Consider the following 20,888-nt stretch of genomic DNA (forward strand, 5'->3'; position numbering starts at 1 on the left):
ACCCAGACCCTGGTGAAAGAACTTTCCAGGCAGAGAAAAAGGAGGTGGCCTCTCAGCTTGCTTCAGAAAAGTGCAGGTGGGCTGAGAAGAGGGGGCTGGACCCCAGAGTGCTATCTCCCTCAGCTAATCACCAGGAGTTTTAGTCTTTCAGCCTTGGCTCCCTCCCATTTCCTTTTCCCACAGCTTTGTCCTTGAACCCAAGGAGCAGAACTAGAGGCTTTGCTGCAAGGTCTCTGTCACTGAGGGGGCACCTCAGACCCCAGTTTCCCCAGACCCCACAGGGCTCTTAGATGAGGAGTGAGCAAACCTAATTAGGACTTGTCAAATGCTAAAAAGTCTTCCTATTGGAGGCTGTCTTAGGTCTGGAAATCACAACTCTGTAAATTTGCAGTGTAGTTGAGATTTGGCAAGAAACTGAAGGTGTCAATAATTCTGAATGAATGTGAACTTGAACTTGACATGGGTCTTTTTTTTCTTTTTGGAAGGTATCTGAACCTTGAGCCAAAATACACCAAAGAAGAGCTTCTCCTCACATCCTCTACCTCCTGGAAGTTACAGGTACCTTGACTGTGGGGACCTAGGGGTTGGGAGTACAGAATTTGCAGGGAGCATGGGAGGTTATTTATCTTCCCTAGGTCATCAGAGAAGGAAAGCCAAGAGACAGTGCTGCCATCCCTCTTTCTCCATCAACCTTTAGCATTTATCCCCTCACCTCTCCTGCCTGCCCCTGTCAGTCTCCCAGCTATCAAGTGCAGACTTGACAGGAATGTTGCAAGGAAAAACTAATTAAATGGCTGTACAATGCTTTGGAAATATTAAGTGTCATGTAAACGCCTAATGCTAATAATAATCTTGATGGTGGTAATTATGTGCCAGGAAGCACATCCCAGACAGCTCAGCACTGAGCCCCAATGTGCGTGTCTATGAGAATCCCAGGGAACACCCATTCTTTCTGCCACAGAGCCCCAGCTTTGAGTGGCCAGGTGGAAGGTGGGAACTCCTTCCCGCTCCAGGTCCTGCTCCCATCACCTGGGAAGCAGACTGGGCTTAATCCTGGCTGGGAGTCCTTAAGTTACTTCACTCTCTGACCCTGAAGTCCATCACCTGTAAAATGGGAAGTTGGTGATTCCTAAGGTATGAATACCCCCACGTTGGGTTCTGCTTCTTCCAGGCTCTGACCGGCTCCACGGTACACTCACATCAAGGTCTGACCTTTGTGAGCTAGACGTCTTCCATCCTCCAGAGCTTGCTTAAGATAGAATCATTAGGGGGATTACCCTGATTACCCTTCGTGTTTAAATAGAAGGATGTCCTTAAACACATCTCCCTCTTTCTCTGGACTCTCAATGGGAGGGGCAGGAGGTCTCAGGTCTTAACATTTTTTCTAGTTTGATGAAACACCAGGCCTTCCCCAGGACTTAAAGTTGCCTTATAAGGTCATTTCACTACCACCCGTCCCTCAGCCCCATCCTCTCCCAATCAGAGCTTCCCCACCAGTGCTGGGCTGGAGATATGGGGTGCTGATGTCTGCCAAAACCAGTGGAGGCTCAGGGGGCAGCAGACTACAGTGACTCATGATTGAGGGTTTTGGGAATTTCCACCAGAAATCACTGGGCCTCTCAGGGGTTTTGAAGAGTCAAAACCTAGATACTTTACTGATACTTCTCATCCTTGAACTTGCCCTAATTTTATTTCTCCACGACTTGGAGAATAGGTTACAATTTCAGGCTTTACCAGCTGCCATTTTTTTGTCAGTCCTAATTTGGTTGGATTTTCAGTTTTTATTGCTATGTGATGACATACCCCCCTCCTTGTTGGAGAAGAAAATAGCTCTTTTTTTTTTTTTTTGTCATTCAAAGGAAACAAATTCTTGTCTAGTTAAGCTTTAAAAACACAGTACTTTGTACTGTTTAAACTAGGCTTCAGTAACTCAAAAACACCTTACCTTTAAAACTAAAACTTTTTGCAGATTAAACAGAAATAGGTGGTTTCCTAGGTATTTTTTAAAGGCATCCAAATAGGAATGCTATTAACAGGGACAGTGTTAGGCTTTGGCATTTAGGCTATGTGGTATTTCGTGGTCAAATTTGAGGAGAATTACAACATCAGACACTGACAACACACACACACACACATACAACACAAATGCACCGTTGAAAGAAATTCTGGACTTTGCCATTTCACACTTTCTTAGCTAAATATAGGCTTTGCTTTTTATTTCTTCCTTATAATGAGAAGCTGGGTGTGCGACCCCATGGGCTATACATTCATGGAATTCTCCAGGCCAGAATACTGGAGTGGGTAGCCTTTCCCTTCTCCAGGGGATTTTCCCAACCCAGGGATTGAACCCAGGTCTTCCGCATTGCAGGGGGAATCTTTACCAGCTGAACCACAGGGAAGCCCAGAGAAGTAGGTGACAAATGTTAGCTCACACCACCCATTGATGGCAGGCAGAGACTACCTTCCAGGCCAGTCAGTGCCCTTTCTGCCACACCATCCTACCTGCTGCTTCTTTGGATAAGAAGGCAAATCCACATGCAAAATCCTGCACACTCCCCAGACGTGACCCTGTGTGTGTGTGTGCTTAGTCGTGTCCATCATTTTGCAATACCATGGACTGTAGCTCACTAGGCTCCTCTGTCCATGGGATTTTCCAGGCAAGAATACTGGAGTGGGTTGCCATTTCCTCCTCCAGGGGCTCTTCCTGACCCAGGATCAAATCCAAATCTCCTGCATCTCCTGCATCGGCCCTTTACCCTGTGCCACCTGGGAAGCCCCAAATGTGACCCTAGGCATCACCAAATCCTACAGTTCAAACATACAGTTCTCACACTGACCTGCCAACCCCACAGCCAACTTTGAAGGGGTGCAGGCAGTTTCCAGGTTAAATTGTACAGTTACACACCCAGGACAGTGGGACAGTGAACCGTAAGGCCCATTTCTTCACCCCTGGCTTATTTTTTGAGTTCAGGCTGTACCCCAGTAATCACCTCCAGTGAATGAGAGTTGTGCTCTGGGAACCTTTAGGGGCAAATGTGAATGAATACACCTATGTGTAGCTTTTCCGCAAGTTTGTCTTGTTGTTGTTGTTGTTTTACTCGGTCCCACCCAAGAGAGCTGCATCATGAAGAATCTGTTTCCAAATTAGATAAGTTACCAAGTAGTTACCGATAAGTAAGACACACTTGATATTTCAGATAAGTTCCTAGCAACTGCTGCTGAGTTAGCTTTTTTTGTCTTCCTGAAGATGTTATTCACCAGAAAGCGTTCCCTTCTCCAGGAATTTCATGGCAAAAAAAAAAAAAATTTTTTTAAATTTCTGACTTTTTGGTTCCCTTTGGTTGGTAGGAGGGGAGTGTGGGGCACAGTCGAGGTGATGTGGTGGGGCCAGGTTCTAGACCACAGGGAGAGAAATAGGATGGGGGCTGGGGGCTGGGCAGAGCAGCAATGTCTATGGGACATGGGCCTCAGCTCTGTGCGGCTGCCCCAAGCTACCATGCTAGCACACCAGCTTTGTTTGATCCTTTTGACTCACTGCCACCATCCTTTTCATCACTCAGAACTCCCAATCTTTTTTTAGCATCTGTATTCCTATACTGGCTGCTGTGTTTGCTGTGGGCTGTGGGTACCCAAGCATTTTGTTGAATAACTTTGGTTAATTCTTTTGAAAGCACTTTGATCTGAGTAGTCTGTTCAAGGAATGGGGCTTCTATTCCAATGTGGCTGTTGCTGCTAAGTCGCTTCAGTCGTGTCTGACTCTGTGCAACCCCATAGACGGCAGCCCACCAGCCTCCCCCGTCCCTGGGATTCTCCAGGCAAGAACACTGGAGTGGGTTGCCGTTTCCTTGTGGCAGGCATGCCCTTCTCCTCCTCCATGTGCTGTAAACACAATGCCAGGCAATGAAAAACAATCTCTCCAGAAATTCAGATATTTCCACACTGTCGGCTGTTTGGCCCTGGGAGCCAGAATGTTCAGCATTTCCTCCAGATAATAGTATGTTACCAGGGCCCACAATAGCCTGGGAAATCGAGTCCCCCTTTCCCCTCTCCACAGGAGTCCTTACAGTAGACTGGGCCAAAAGCCTAAGGAACCACTGGACTGAAATTCTTGCCCAAGGCGGGAGTGGGGATGAGGAGGAAGTGTGAGGACATCATTCCCTTTCTGTCTGGTGGAAACTGCCTAGTGCGTGTGGATGAGACAACCCAACTCAACGTGGATGGGCTGTGTTGGTCCAGGGTGGTAGAAGGGATGCAGGAACTGGGCTCAGAGAGCCAAGCGGGCTGGCTTTTCTCTAGCACTTCTGGTTAGGAAGCTAGTTTGATGGGAGGGCTGTCAAATTTGACCATCTTGAGCATTTCCTGTGTGGGTTCAGGAAAGCTAACTGGGGATGGTGGAGTGGCAGGGGGTTACAGGGCCTTGAACTCTCTTTGCTATGACAAGTCTCTGGTGGGCCAGAGAAGCTGCTCATCTGTTACCCTTTCCTGTGGAGAGAAGACCTCCTGGCCCATATCCTTCCATAAACTCAGATCCTGGGTCTCTGGCTTGTGAGTAAAAAAAGAGAAGAGTGTGTCACATTTAGGATTTGAAGGATGTGAAGCCCCAAAGGAGCAGATAGTAGAATTTCAGGCATTATCCAGCAAGTGGCAAGGAATTTAGGGGAATGCAAGCTGACTTGGTACTATTTGCTAAATTAGCCTTGCACTCAGGATGCTTCTGGGCCCCCATATCTCTCCAGTGCATGCAAGCTGCTTCTCAGAGCTGATGCGCGTGAACTTGTTTCATTTCTGTCCAGCACGACAGCCCCTGGCCCCACTGAGCACTTGAAGTATGGTTGGTCTGAATGGAGATGTGCTGTCAGTGTAAATTAAAGTGCAGCATAACCAACAAGACTTACTGGATAGCACAGGGAACTCTACTCAATATCTTGTAATAACCTATAATGGAAAAAAATCTTGGATATATATGTATATGTATATGTATAACTGAATCACTTTGCTGTACACCTTAAATTAACGCAGCATTGTAAATCAATTATATTTTAATAAAAATTAAACACACACTCACACAGCAGATTTCAAAGGCAGCATGCAAAAATAAAGTATCTCATTAATATTATTGTATTGATTATATATTGACATGACAAGTTTTTAATCTGTTGGGTTAAATAAATTGTTAAAGTTATTTTCCTCTGTTTCTTTTTACTTTCTTTTGATGTGGCTAGTAGAGCATTTAATTTACATATTCTGCTTGTATTCAGGGGTCACATTATATTTCTATTGGACAGTGCTGGTCTAAGTGAATCCTTCCCATTTGAAGTTACTTTTGAGGACTTGCTTATTAATTTCCTTCTTTCATTAGCCACATGCATGGAGGCCACTCAGAGCTCCAGGGAAATTTCCTTTCTGCTAGATCATTTCAGTTCAATCACTCAGTCGTGTCTGACTCTTTGCGACCCCATGAATCTGCTAGACAGGCACTGAAAGATCAGAAGTAGGCTGGGAGCCCAGCTTGACTTGTTTCCAAATAATGGCTTCTGGTGACATCGTGTGGTTATTTCTTAGTACTACACCAACCACAGGCTGTGCGCAGTCCCCATTTCCCAGTCCTGGTGTTACCCATTGCTCGCTGTAGTTACCGCACTGGATGGGCTAATCGATCAGAAGTCCTACACTTGCAGAAGAATGTTTTTCCCCCGAATGTGTCCTGTTATCCTCTCAGCCTCCTTTCAGCTCTGTTACATCTGCAGTATTGGGTCGACCGCACTAACCTACTGCGAGGTTTTCTTTACTCAAGAGAACAAATCTAGAAACCTCTCTCTAGAAAACAGATATTCTAGCCTGGAAACCTTGCAAAAAGTTGAGTGTATGGTTGGTCTGAATGGAGATGCGCTGTCAGTGTAAATTAAAGTACAGCATAACCAACAAGACTTACTGTATAGCACAGGGAACTCTACTCAATATCTACTTCTCTGTGCCCCTTTTTCCTCATGTGCAAAAAAGGTCATATAGCGGATGACCTCTAACCTCAGCTCTGGCTCCCCAAATCCTCTTTGGTGGAGTGGACTTGACCCCTCACAGGTAGTCACCTATAAGAAAGGGCTTAATGTGAAGTTCATGGAGGTGACTTAACACAGAGCAGAAGTAACTGACCATGATTTCTGAGGGGGCGATAATAGGAACACAATTGTCAACAGTGAAGACTAAGTACTTTACATATGCTATCTCATTTAATGCTCACAACCATCCCACAAATTAGGTATGAATATAAAAAGGTAAAGAATCTGCCCACAATGAAGGAGACCTGAGTTCAATCCCTGGGTTGGGAAGATCCTCTGGAGAAGGGCATGGCAACCCAGTCCAGTATTTTTGCTTGGAGAATCCCATGGACAGAGAAGCCTGGTGGGCTACAGTCCATAGGGTCACAAAGAGTTGGACGTGACTGAGTTGGGCACACAAATAGCAAACAGAATTTTAATATACACAAAGTTAAAAATCCATCTAGGAGATCAGGGGACCCTATAGAAGAATGAGAATGTCCCAAGAGAATCTAACTGTATTGCAAATGAATGATACATTTGCATTTGAAAGGGGTGGAGAAAGATGCTGATCTAAGCAACTTTAGAAATAAGTAAGAATAGAGGCATGGAAAAGTGCACATAAGCATTGTGCTCTGGTTAATAAAATTGTTTCCCATGGGGGCATGCAATACTTATTCTGATATTATTAAGCATGTACACAGGAATTGGACAATCAAGTAAATGGTTGACAGATGATGGGAAACCAATTTCTTATAGTTGGAGTGGGAATATACAAATAGTCAAAGAGAGGAAGCTGGAATGATCCATGTGGTAATGGATTAGAGTGGGAGACATTAGTATAAACCCATGTGTAGCTTATACAGATGATTACATGTAGAAGTATTTGTATATGCATACACACACACACACACAGAGGTTAATATATACGTACATAGTTCCTGTCCTATAGTCTAAGAGGGCCTAGAAGCAATGACACCCTAATAACAATAAGTATCTTAGCACCCGGATCTTGGTTTCTAATACCATTCTCCAATAAGGAACCAAGAGTCCTTGGAGAAATGGCCAATTCTAGAACCAGAAAAGGAAATACACATGGTGAACCTGGAGCATTTTGTGTTGCTAGCATGTAAGAAAGTGCTCAAAACTTTAAAAACCTCCATTGATAGAGGCATACAGGAGGCAACTGAAAGGATCCCTAGTGATAAGACTGGAACACCAAGCTACAAAATAAAGTAGTATTGTAACATTTGACCCAAAGTTTAAAGTAAATATGTATTCATGGGCCCATACTGATATCAGTGATTGAATATATAAATGAATGGGAGAAAAGAGGCAGATTTCCCTTGAAGAAAATAATACATTTCACCCCCAAGGAATAATCCCCGTCCCATAAGTGTAGCCTGTGCACAGTGCTGCCGTTGTTGTTTAGTTGCTAAGTCATGTCCAACTCTTTGCGACCTCATGGACTGCAGCCCTCCAGGCTCCTCTGTCCCTGGTATTTTCCAGGCAAGAACACTGCAATGGGTTGCCATTTCCTTCTCCATGGGATCTTCCCAACCCAGGAATCAAACCCGCGTCTCCTGCATCTACTGCCTTGGCAGGCAGATTCTGAGCCATCTGGGAAGCCCATCGTGACTGCCTTCCAGAGAGTCCAGTATGCAAAGGCAGAAGGTGAGGGGAAGAATCCTTGACAGACAAAACCTGACAAACACTTCCTTAGGCAGGTGATCAAGGTCATTATAAGCCGAAATAATTCTTGTTAGTTGGTACCCTTGGTAAAACGATACTTTTCCTCTCTGATCTTCCTCCCCAAAGCCCATAATCCCTATCGAGTCATAAGAAATACATCAAATAAATTCCCAGGAACATCTTCAAAAATATTTGAGCAGCATTCCTCAGAACTGTCACAGTGATCAAAACCAAGGAGAGTCTGAGAGACTCACAGACTTAGGGAATGAATTTATGGTTGCAGGAGTGGGGGAGAAGATGGGGAGAAGGGATAGTTAGGGAGTTTGGAATGGACAGGTACACACTGCTATATTTGAAATCAGTAACCAACAAGGACCTACTGTATAGCCCAGGGAACTCTGCTCAATGTTATGTGGCAGCCTGGATGGGAGGGGAGTTTGGGGAAAAATGGATACATATGTATGTATGACTGAGTCCCTTTGGTGTCCACCTGAAAGTGTCACAACACTGTTAATTGGCTACACTCCAATATAAAATAAAAAGCTTAAAAAAAAAAAAAAAGGAAAGTCTGAGAAACTATCACAGCCAAGAGGAGCCTAAGGAGACATGACAATTAATGTAATGAGGCATCCTGAGAGGGACCCTGGAAGAGAAAAAGACAATGAATAAAAGCTAAGGAACTGTGAATATAGTAAACACCTTAGCTCGTTTTGGGGCTTCCCTTGTGGCTCAACTGGTAAAGAATCCTCCTGCAATGCGGGAGACCTGGGTTTGATCCCTGGGTTGGGAAGATCCCCTGGAGAAGGGAAAGGCTACCCACTCCAGTATTCTGGCCTGGAGAATTCCATGGACTGTATAGTCCACAGGGTTGAAAGAGTTGGACACAACTGAGCAACTTTCACTTTCAGTTCATATCAATGTATGAACATGTAGGTGCATACTAATATAAGATGCTAATAATAGGGGAAATGAGGTGCAGGAGCATGTGAGAGCTCTCTGTACTATTTTCTCAACTTCCCTGTAAATTTTAAACTGTTTTGAAAAATAAAGTCCATAAAAAATGTTGGGGCTTCCCTGGTGGCCCAGCAGTTTAGCATCTGCCTTGCATCCAAGAGATACCGGTTTGATCCCTGGTCCGGGAAGATCCCACATGCCTCGGAGCAACTAAGCCCATGTGTCACAACTACTGAGCCTGTGCGCTAGAGCCCAGGCTCCCCAACAAGAGAAGCCGTTGCAATGAGAAGCTCGTGCAGCACAACTAGAGAAAGCTCATGTGCAGCAACAAAGACCCAGTGCAGGAAAAAAATGTGATAAGTGAAAGCAAGATGAGGCTGTAAAAATGTCTCTAGGTAAGGGTTGGCAAACTTTGTAAAAGGCTAGTTAGTAAATATTTTAGGTTTCGGGCTTTATGGTCCCTATTACAGCCACTCAGCTCGGCTCTCTTAGAGTAAAAGCAGGCACAGGCCATACAGATGAGATGGCTGATTTCCAATAAAATTTTATTTAGCAAAAACAAAACAAAAAAGCAAAAAGTGGCCTGTGAGCCGTGGTTTGCTGACCCTGCTCTAGCATGTGCACTTAGAAGTGGAACTGCTGGGCCACAAATATCCAAACCCTCAATTGTGGAAACCACCAAATGGTTTTCCCAAGAGACTGCATCAAGTTTAAAAAAAAAAAAAAAAGAAAGGAATGTATTACCATAGAAGTTCCTTTTGATTCAAGTCTTGCCCAAAACTTAGCATTTTTTTCTAAAATGGTTTGTTGCTGGGTTCTTGTGCTGCGTTTCCCTGATTATAATGGGCTTATAATTTCTCCCTCTTCTGAGAAATGCCTATTCTTGGTTTTTGCTCAGTCTCTGCTGTGTTGTCTTTCTTTTATGCATTAGCAGGGGCTCTTTATATATTCTGGGCTTTGCTGGTGGCTTAGATGGTAAAGAATCTGCCTGCAATGCGGGAGACCCAGGTTTGATCCCTGGGTTGGGAAGATCCACTGGAGAAGGGAATGGCTTCCCATTCCCATATTCTTGCCTGGAAAATCCCCTGGACAGAGGAGCCTGGTGGGCTACAGTCCATGGGGTCCCAAAGAGTCAGACTCGAATGAGCGACTAACATACACTTCAGATACTAGTCTTTTATTTGTTATTAATGTTCCAAATATCTCCTCCCAAGATATGGCTTGTCTTTTCACTTTTCATCAACATCTTTTGATGAACAGAGTTCTTAATTTTAATGCAGTCAGGTTTATTAATCTTTCCTTTTTATAGTTAGAACTTTCTCTTCTCTCTTGTTGAAGAAATCCTCTTGCCTTTCACCTGTAAGTCCTCAGTACCTTTGGAATTTACACGAAGTCCATAACATATGGAGGAGGAGAGAATTCAGTTTTATTTTTTTCTGTTTGGATAGCCACTGGCCCCAGTCCAGCACTTCCTCCCCTGCTGTCTGCAATGTCACCATGTCACGTCATGTCCACAGAGTACATCTGGTGCTGGTGTCTAGTTTGTTTCATTTGTCATATAATTTCATGATAATTCCCAATATCAAATTACCCCCAACCTAGTCTTTTTCAGGAATGTCTTTACTATTTTTAGCCCTTTGGACAGTCATATATTCTTTAAAATTATCTTGTCAAGTTTTCTCTGTGTGTGTGTGTGTGTGCGCGTGCGCTCAGTCGTGTCTGACTCTTTGCAACCCATTTTATGAAAAAACAAAAACAAACTAACAATATTAGTTCTGGGAACTTACTGAGATTGCATTGAATCCATAGACTGGTGTGGGGAGAACTGACATGTTCAAAATGTTGCATCTTCCTATCTCTGAACATAGACTATGTCTCCTAACATCTTTGGGGTGAGGTTTAAAGATGTTAAGTGACCAGCCCCTGGGGCTGTACAGTGAGGCTGAGCTTAGCCTGTGAGCTCTGTGTTTCCCCTCTGCCCAGGTGAAAGGGAGCTCACACACCTTCAATAAAAATTTTCTTCAATAGAAAAACAGCAAAGAGGACTATAGTAAGCTCGCTCACCCATCTGGGAACCCAGAGTTACCTGACAAAAGCAGAAAGGGGCCCTGACCCTCTGAAAGTTGTAAAATGAACAGCCGCCACTCCTCCTGCAGCTCAAGCTGTTTGCTCAAAGCACTTTTTAATAGGTCCTCAGACAGGGAGATGGCAATTAGGTCTTCTCAAGGCTCCAGGTGCCCCAGAGAGAGTGGTTGAGAAATCTGACCTGATGAACAGATAAGAAAGTTATAATTAACATAGTCTATGTGAACACATGGGATTGCCTATATAGTAGTTTTCCAACCATCAAGACAGTTCTCAGACAGATCTTCACTCACAGGGCGGCTCAGAATGCCCATGCTTCATACTAACAAGTTCCTTGTTTTCATAAAGAACAGATAAAAACCCAACCTAGCTGGTCTGTACGTCTGCCAAGTCTGAAATCAAGAAACAGAAATGAACAGGCACTGAGTATTTTTGTCATTGTTATTGTTCAGTCGTTAAGTCAAGTCTGACTCTTTGCAACCCCATGGACTGCAGCACACCAGCCTTCCCTGTTTTTCTCTATCTTCTGGAGTTTGCTCAAACTCATGTCCATTGAGTTGGTGATGTCATCCAGCCATCTTATCCTTTGTCACCCCCTTCTCCCCTACCCTCAGTCTTTCTCAGCATCAGAGTCTTTTCCAGTAAGTCGGCTCTTTGCCTCAGGTAGCCAAAGTATTGGAGCTTCAGCTTCAGCACAGTCCTTGAAATGAATATTCAGGGTTGATTTCTTTTAGGATTAACTGATTTGATCTTCTGGTATGTCTTTAAAATAATTGTCTCTCCACTGAGGCATAACTTAAATTCATTAAGTTTACAAATCTGGAGTGTCCAGCTTACTAAATTTTTACTCCATTATACACTGTGCAGCCACTACCCAGATCCATCTATTCAACATTTCCTGACCCCAGAGGTCTGCCTCAGTCATGTCTTCCCCCAGGAGGCTGCTACTCTGACTTCAATCACCACAGATTCGTTTTCTGAAATCCCTATGGATGGAATTCTATCCTTCACATGTATTTTTTGCATATGACTTCTTAAGCTCAACATTACCTCTATGAAATCCATCAGGATATCATGTCACCATCGTTTGCTTTTTTCAACTGCTGTCTAAAAACCTATTGTCTGATTTGTTGCAAGTCATTTTACTATTGGTGGACATTTTGGTTGTTTTCAGTTTGGAGCTATTGCAAATAAAACTGCTGTGAACATCACTGAACTTGCCTTTTAGTACACATGTGTGCACCTTTAAGTGGGTATAAACCCAAGAGTTCAATAGTCCAGTTTCTGAATTATGATAGGTCTTGAATTTTCTTTCTTTCTTCCTTCCTTCTTTTACATGTTTAGCTGCAGACTTCTGTCTGGCAAAAGAATATAGCTCCAATGGTTACACTTTTATTGCCATATTTATTGTCATATTGGTATGACATTAACCAGCTTTTATCTGGCCTGACAGTATTTTTTTTTTCTCTTCTCGCCTTTCTACCTCCTTTGCTTCCTTCCTACTTTCTTTCCAAAATCATCTTTACAATAAAACTTACAGTGTGTAATTTACATATAATCAAATCCACCAATTTTAATTGTACAGTATAAGGACAAATGTGTATGGTTGTGTAACTACCACAGTCATCAAGACAGGAGACAGTCCTGTTACCCAACAGTCTTCTGTATCTCTGCAATCACTTTTCCCCATCCCCAGCCCCTGGCAACCACTCCCTTGATTTCTATCATTATAGTTTTACCTTTTCTAGAATTTCATATAAATTAAGCTGTAGTTTCTATAGTCCTTTGTACTTCATCTCCTTCACTCAGCATAATTATTTTGAGTTCCATCTGTGTTACTGCATTTGTCACAGTTCAATCCTTTTTATTTCAGAGTGATATATATATATTTCATTGTGATATACTGCATTTTATTTTCCCATTTATTTATTACTGAACTTTTGGGATTTTTTAAATTTGGAGGATCTTATTAATAAAGCTGCTATCATTGTTTGCTACTGTTCTTTGCATAGAAGTGTGTTTTCATTTCTTTTGGATAAATACCAAGAAGCAAGATTATTCAGTTACACAGTAAGTATATATTTAACTTTTTAAAATAGGTAGTTAGTGGGAAGTTGCTATATAACACAGGCAGCTCAATCTGATGCTCTGCGGCAACCTAGAGGGGTGGGATGGGGTGGAAAGTGGGAGGGAGGTTCAAGAGGGAGGAGACATATATACTGATGACTGATTGACATTGTTGTATGGCAGAAATCAACATTGTAAAGCAATTATCCTCCAATAAAAATTTTAAAAAACATTGAAATAGATAATTCCTTAAAAGAATTGCCAAACTGCTTTCCAAAGTGGTTGTACCATTTTGTTTTCCCACCAGCAGTGTATGAGAGTTTAAGTTCCTCCATATCTTCACCTATACTTGGTATTAGTAGTCCTTCTTTAAAGTTTTTATTTTATACTGGAGTATAGTTTATTAACAATGTGGTGTTAGTTTCGGGTACACCACAAAATGATTCAGTTATACATATACATATATCTATTCTTTTTCAAATTCCTTTCTCAGTTAGGTTGCTGCAGAATATTGAGCAGAGTTCCCTGTGCTATACAGTAGATCCATGTTGGTTATCCATTTTAAATACAGCAGCGCGCACATGTCTGTCCCAAACTCGCTAACTCTTCCCCTCCACCCTTCCTGGTAACCTTAAGTTCTATGAGTCTGTTTCATAAATAAGTTCATTTGTATCATTTTTTTTAGATTCCACATATAAGTGATATCATATAATATTTCTGAGTATTGCCAGTATTTTAATTTTAGTCAATTGTAAAAATGTGTAATTGTATCTCATTTGGTTTTATTTATTTTGCTTTGTACCTATTGGGCACTTGAATATATTCTTTGATTAAGGACTGTTCAAATCTTTTACTCTTAAAAATTGAGTTGTCGTCTCATTAAGTTGTAAGAATTCTTTATATATTCAAGATATGTAAGTCTTTTATCAGATTTTGGAAATGTTTTTTTCTCAGACTGTTACTTGTCTTTTCATTTTCTTAACAATGTCTTTTGAAGAGTGTAGATTTTTTATTTTGGTCAAGTCCAAAATAAAATTTTACTTATCTTTTTCTTTTTAGTTTATGTATTTTGGGGTTTTACCTAAGAAATTCTTACATAATCCAAGATCAAGTTTATCCCTGTATTTTCTTCTACAATTTTTATAGTTTTAGCTATTACATTTAGGTCTATGATTGATTATGAGTTATATCTGGTGTATAGTACCAGATAAGGGTCAAGGAATATTCTTTGCATACGAAATTCCAGGTGGTCCAGCAGCTTTGTTGAAAAGTCTGTCTTTTCTCCATTGAAGTACATTAGCACCTTTGTCAAAACTTCACATCCATACAATAGGGCTGTTGTGAGAATTAATTAGGACTTTGAAAGCACTAAGCATTAATAACTAGCACATAATAATTGAACAATAATTATTGTCGTTTATAATCATTTATAATTTATCATTATTTCAGCTAGATTTTCTGTAAAATAGATGTATTGCTACATATTTTGTAAGGTTTTTTGTGAGGATTTGGTGACAAATAATGTAAACAGAACTTTTAGCAGTTTCTGTATGCAATAAGTTCTCACAATCTTCTGTATACGACATTGCCTACAAGTAGACACTCTCTAAATAACAGCTATTATTATTATCCTGTGTGTATCTGTAAACCTTCATATGATGAATAATACATGAAAATATTTTATGCAATTGTTAATGCTAATATCCCTTATGAAGCAACAAGGAATTATTATTTTCTACCTTTCAAATTGGATATATATTTTTTTTAATGAAACCCAGTGTTGCTAAGAATGAGGGAAAATGAGCGCTCTTTTATACTGTTTGTAATAGTGCAAATTAGCCCAGACTTCCTGCAGGGCAACCTGGCAATATAAATCAAAACCTGTTAAAACATGCATACATTTTGGCCTTGCAATTCAAATTTTAGGAATTTTAGCCCAAGAAAATAATTAAAATTGCGTGTTGAGAACTGTGTGCAAAGGTGCTCACTATAATAATATGTATAGTCAGAGGAACCTTATAACCACCTAAATGCTTGACAAATAGTTAAATAAATTGCTGTACACTCATGCAATACTATACAGGATGCCCTCCTTTAAAATTATGTAGTAGAAAAATGTTTTATGATGTATTGAAGGAAAAGACTAGGTTACATACCAGAATTGATTTTTTCATTCAGCAAGTATCTGTTGCAGACACTGGGCTATGATGCAGAACTATTCAGACAGTACAGGGCAGTAAGTGCTGGGACAGGTGATGGCAGGAGGCTAAAGGACCACGCACAAGGATGCTTAGGCCAGTTTGACCTGAATTTGCTGTCTAGGTCAGGTCAGAGCTCCCATAGTGAGTGACATCGTAGTAGAGACGTGAAGAATGAGTAGGGCTGGGCAGAGATGGATGTGGGGTTGGTGAGCAAATAGAAGAGGATTCCAAGCCAAGGAAGCCATGTTACTACAAGTTCCAGGAGATCACCGAAAGCTTTTATGCTAAAGAGTGAAGTGATCAGCCTTCGCATCCTAGAAGGACTTCTCTCCATTGTGTGTGGAGTGGATTGAAAGGCATCACATTGGAAAGTAAGTAGACCAGTTAGAGACTGTTGAAGTAGTTCAGAGATAATAATGGTCTGTTGGAAAGAAGTAGATGAATCCAGGAGATATTTAGAGGGGCTATTGGACAGGACTTGGTGACTGATTGGGTATGGGAAGTGAGGAAGGGAAGAAGAGGACACCAACCAAGTGTCTGGCGTGGCCACCTGGATCAAGAGTGATCCCCTCAGAGGATGGGGAACTCTAGGGAGGGAAACTGGGAGGAAAGAGGGGAGAGGTGTTGTGTTCTGCTTGGGTTACATTCACTTTGAGTTCCTCTTAGCAGAGAAGCTCCATAGACTGTTGGGGATTAGAGTCTGTAGCTCAAGAGAGAGATTAAAACCGAAAACTCAGCTCACATATAAGTGATGACTGGATACAAGAGAGTTAGTAAGAACTCATAGGCCAGTATTTTGAAACTGCAGATCTTAATCCCCATTAGTGAACTATAAAATCAATATAGTGGGACATCTCCAGCATTAAAAACAAAGAAAAGATAAATACAAAATTTAAAAATTAAAAGTTGTTTCATGAATCTTTTGTTTTAGGTCATATATGAATAAAAGACTGTCATAGTGTGTGACATAAGTTTGAGTAAACTCTGGGAGTTGGTGATGGACGGGAAGGCCTGGTGTGCTGCAGTTCATGGGGTCGAAAAGAGTTGGACACGACTGAGCGACTGAACTGAACGAACTGATAGTGTGTGAATGTACCCTGTCCTCCACTATAGCTTGCCTCCATTTGATGAGTGAGAAGCTATCTCAATGCATGTATTTAAATCAATATTTGTGCTCCTTGACAGTTTGGAGCAGGGAGGTTCAACTGAAAAAAATGGTTAACAATTGAGTCCTCAAATGAACTCATCAGCTAGTAAGCAGATAAAAACATATGGAAAAGCATCTGAATTCTGAATTTCTCATAACCTAATTTTTCCCTATTAAGATGCTTTTTAAATTTTAAGATAATGGAGGTGAGGTTGATTCAATGAAGGCACAATTCCTCAGCAAGTGTTTCCTTGTCCCTGGAGTCAGGAAACATTACTGTTGTGCTAGATGGTCCCTTTCAAGTCAATTTCCTGACATTAACTCTTAGAGTGCAATTAATTATGACTATAAACCTTTAGGTTCTAGGAACCCAAAATAGTAAAGCCAGCCTAAACTGGGTCAGGAAGATTGAAAATAAAGTTTAGAGTAGAATGAGAGGAGTTAATGGGGTAGCACACCTATCATAAAAGAAGCTGGTGTTCAAGTCCTTGCCATCTGCCTGCTGGCTGTGGAAGGCACACTTCTCAGTGAGCCTCCATCCCCAAATTCATAAAATAGAGACATAAAGTCCTCCTCTACAAGCATTACCTTTTCATTGACAGTATCAAGATGAGATGCGATGTGGTGAAGGGTTTTGTTCATTGAAAGCCATCTACAAATGCTTGGCAGTGTTTCTTGGGTTAACAGTCCTTGGATTGATTTTTAAAAATAGGAGATATGAGCTAAAGGAGGATCAGGTTCCTAAGGTTCTTGTATCATTAACTCTGTTCTGTCTGTTGCAGAGCAAACACTGTGGAGACTCTGTGCAAGCACTGTGGAGTGCTCCTGTGGTTACTCTATTATAGATGGCCACAGGGACAGCCAGCCTGCAAACTCAGACACCAGCTCCACCCCTGGATCATGCCACCCTGAGTGCTAATATGTAATGGAAGCAATAGCATCTTATTCAAAGAGTTGTTTGAATGACATAATATAGTAATCGTGTGAGCAAAGTATATATGTTCATGAAGTCTCAGTTCTCACTAAGGAAGCCCCAGTCTTCTGGCTCCATGCTGAGCAGAGGAGGCTAAACCTGCCATTCTCAGCTCCCCGTGTCTCAGAGATGCCCCTTCTCTTTTGTCACGAGTTCCCAAACTTTAATGTGCAAATGCTCTCAGGTAACACAATGAGAAATTCATTCTCTGGGACTCGTCCCTGGGCAATGAAAACACACCTGTAACACTCTCACCTGCCCTGATGTCTCCCTTGGCAGGTGGCCAGTGCTGAGGCCTCCAGGGCACTGTCTGCTGGCTGGAGCTTGGACTCTGCCTCTCCCCTGGATTCCCTCATTCAGGATCAGGAATAAAGGAAAGGACTTAATGTGGACAGAGAAACATGCAGTTTGCCCATTCATTCGGCTGCTCTGTGGATCCTACCCCTGGAGCCAAGAGGCCCTCACCAGGCTCCCCATCAAGGCTGAGGCCATGTCCCCACCCATCTCATGCACACACACCTGGTAACACCTTAAGCCAAGGAGCTTAAGCTCTTACAGCTCTCAGGGAGGAAAGGAGAGACATCTTCTTTCTCTATTTTAAGCAGAAATGCTAGGCTGGCCCTCAGCTTCTGCAGCACCTCCACTGGACTGGGGAAGGTCCTTGCCCACCTCAGGGGCAGGAACTCTAAGAAGTCCTTCCAGAGACTTCCCTGGTGGCACAGTGGATAAGAATCTGCCCGCCAGTGCAGAGGACACAGATTCAATCCCTGGTCCGGGAAGATTGTACATGTTGCAGAGCAACTAAACCAATGAACCACGACTACTGAGCTAGCGCTCTAGAGCCCATGAGCTTCAACTACTGAGCCCGAGCTTCCTAGAGCCCACGCTCCAAAACAAGAGAAGCTATCGAAACAAGAAGTTCGAGCATCGCACCTAGAGTAGCCCCAGCTCGCAGCAACTAGAGAAAGCCTGCACACGGTAATGAAGACCCAGGACAGCCAATAAAAATTAAAAAAAAAAAAAGTCCTTCCAGATGCCTCCTCACACAGGCCTTCTCCTGGGCAGTCACTCCTGCAGGGCCCGCTCCAGAATGTCTATACTTGCAGGGAATGGAATGGGCGGGGGCTGGGCCTTGACCGAGCACCTCAACTGTTTTTCACCTAAACTGCCTGTTATATAAATGCAGTTTTCTGGAGGTGTTTTCTTCCACTTGAGTAAGATCGAGAAAGCAATTGTGGATACAAGAGGATATTATATTTTTTCTTTTGTTTAGAAAAAACTATTTTTAATTGAAGGATAATTGCTTTACAGTGTTGTGTTGGTTTCTGCCATACATCAACATGAATCAGCCATAGGCCTACATGTGTCCTCTCCCTCATGAACCTCCCTCCCACCTCCCACCCCGTCCACCCGTCTAGGTTATTACAGAGCCCTCGTTTGAGTTCCCTGAGTCATACAGCAAATATGAGAGGATATTATTACTGTTTTACTATTATTGTAACTAACACATTTTGACGAGCCCTTCTTTGTGATCATAAATCCAAAAGGTTCAGTAAACCATAATTTTGCACAACTTGTTTGGTGGTCAACTCCTTCCTAAATGAATGTGGAGCAATTTATAGTCTTTCTGTTCCTGGCTAGGTTTGAATGCTCCTCTATTTTGTGTGCTTGATTATGGGGTGCTGCCCCAGACCCCGCAGGGTTGTCAGATACCATACAGTCTTTAAACCATATTATTTCCCTAAAATCCCTCAAATTCTGAATTTCTGAATGCACCTGGATAATGGTTTGTGAATCGTAGTTGAGGGACTTATTATAAGAATCATAGTTGGGGGACTTCCCTGGTGGCTCAGTGGCTAAGGCTCCATGCTCCCAGTGCTGAGGGGCCTAGGTTCAATCCCTGTCAGGGAACTAGATCCCACACGCCACAACTAAAGATCCTATGAGCTGCAACTAAATTAATAAATAAGTATTAAATGCTGCTGCTGCTAAGTCGCTTCAGTCGTGTCTGACTCTGTGCGAACACATAGACAGCAGCCCACCAGGCTCCCCCATCCCTGGGATTCTCCAGGCAAGAACACTGGAGTGGATTGCCATTTCCTTCTCCAATGAAAGTGAAAAGTGAAAGTGAAGTCACTCAGTCATGTCCAACTCTTATCGACCCCATAGACTGCAGCCCACTGGGCTCCTCCTCCATGGGATTTTCCAGGCAAGAGCACTGGAGTGGGGTGCCATTGCCTTCCCCGAAGTATTAAATAAATATATAAATATTAAAAAAAAAAGAATCATAGTTGATATTGTTGCAGAGATTCAGAAGGAGTGGAGGTGTGTTTGGACTAGAGGCCTGTACCTACCCCTATTCACCTGCCAGCCCCCTCCCCACACTGTTCTCCTGAAATGGCTGGTCTTCAGACACCATTTCCAGCAGCTTCTGATGGCCTGTGACTGGCTGCATCAGCTCCATCTCAAGGCAGATCCTTGCCAGCAGATGAGCTCCCTATGCAGAAGCCCCTAGCACAATGCCTGCTTTCTCAGCCCACAGGTTTACAGGGTGTACTGTGGCTCTGAGCCCCAGGCAGAGCCCCGGAGGATGCCAGGGCAGCTGTGAACACCCCACTGTCAGAATCACCATAATTATCTCTAGCACCTTCATCAGAGGTGCCCTTAGCCAGAACGCGCAGGTACCTGCAGACACTCATGAGCCACCCTGCTCCATAGCACATCAAGTAGGCTGAGAAGGGAAGGGGGAGGGTCATGGTCTCCCCTAAGGGTCCCGGCAAAGAAGCAGAGTCTGCTTTCCCCAACAGACTGCAGGGGCTCCAGAGGTGCCTGTGGGCCCCAGAAGGACAGAACCATGTGCCTTTGATCCCCACTGTTTCCAAGCATAGCACCTGGCCTTCAAGGGCAGCGCAGGCTTACTAGCTGAATGAATTAAACCAAGTGGCACTCACTGAACTCATCAGATGACAGTATAGATCAAGGTCAGAAGCTCCCCACAGGTCAGCTGTAGCTGTGGGAGCTTTAATGCAGTACTTACTGTGTGCAGAGCCCTGTTAAGTATCAGACCCTGTCTAGTCCAGACTTTAGGACACCACGTGAAGGAGCAACTTGTATCCCTATTTATAGATGATAACTTCAGGCACATGGAGGTCAAGAGCCTTTCTGAAGGCCTCCCAAGTCAGCTTGGCTCCAAAGTCTGAGTCATTTCTGTCCTGTGCTGCTGCCCAAGGGCAATCCACCTGCCCTCCCCTCACAGTGGGGCTGGACCACACTCCACTGTCATTGTCTCTTTTCTGTGTATAAACCACTGCCAGGGCCTGGAGGAGAGACTCCAACAGCTTTCTCTGAGGGCAAGGAGCCAGGAGGAAAGGACTGGGGAGAGGCTGAGAGAGGGGAAGGTTGTGGGCAGGGGGAGGAGGAAGGAGAGATTCACCCCTTTCTGGGATGGGGTTCCTGCTGCATGGTCCATCCAGCTTTCAAACCCTCTTCCCTCTTCATGATCTGAATCACAGCTTCTCTATTAGCTTGAGGATTTCCCTTACCACCTCCTTGTGTTTCTCCTTTCTTGATAGCTCAGCTGTATCTGGCAGAGAAGGCAATGGCAACTCACTCCAGTACTCTTGCCTGGAAAATCCCACGGATGGAGGAGCCTGGTAGGCTGTAGTCCATGGGGTCGCGAAGAGTCGGACACGACTGAGCGACTTGACTTTCACTTTTCACTTTCATGCACTGGA

General features: G+C 43.1%; 1 long non-coding RNA gene across 1 annotated transcript in view; it reads left to right on the top strand.

Annotated features, from left to right (window-relative positions):
• Window positions 1–19,224, top strand: part of LOC133261185 (uncharacterized) — a 34,232-nt gene extending 15,008 nt beyond the window's left edge. The window contains exons 2-3 of the long non-coding RNA XR_009741042.1: window positions 486–558; window positions 16,964–19,224. This is a non-coding gene — a long non-coding RNA (uncharacterized LOC133261185). The remainder of the gene's footprint in view (window positions 1–485; window positions 559–16,963) is intronic.
• The last annotated feature ends 1,664 nt before the right edge of the window (window positions 19,225–20,888 follow it).

Source organism: Bos javanicus, chromosome 2 (assembly GCF_032452875.1).
Source record: "Bos javanicus breed banteng chromosome 2, ARS-OSU_banteng_1.0, whole genome shotgun sequence".
Lineage (NCBI taxonomy): Eukaryota > Metazoa > Chordata > Mammalia > Artiodactyla > Bovidae > Bos > Bos javanicus.